Raw genomic sequence first — 371 nt, 5'->3', positions numbered from 1 at the left:
CAACGGACAGGTTTGCGACTAAGTAAACCTCGGTGGCATGTTGTACTCGGTACGGGCCGGCGGTGCTCAAGAAACCCAGTACCATCTGACCCCGAACAAACTGTCTCAACATTCTCTTGAGTTCAGCCTTCCAACCCACAGTGTTCAGGGAGGTGGCGCGATAACACCCGCTCTCCGAGTCGAGAAGCGGTGTCGAAGTGCAGCTGATTCGTCGAGTTCGGCGAATCAGATATCCGAACGCATGGCGAGCACTTCGATGGTGGCTACTACCGATTCGCACGCAGACAACGCGTCAACATCTATTGGAGAGTTTAGAGAAAACGTCACTGAGCAATCGCCCCATTTGGCGTTTGCATCGCCTCCACGCAAGT

The sequence above is a fragment of the Plasmopara halstedii genome (assembly GCF_900000015.1).
Source record: "Plasmopara halstedii genome assembly, contig: Scaffold_113, whole genome shotgun sequence".
Taxonomy (NCBI): Eukaryota; Oomycota; class Peronosporomycetes; order Peronosporales; family Peronosporaceae; genus Plasmopara; species Plasmopara halstedii.
Note: the sequence above shows the minus strand (reverse complement) of the source record.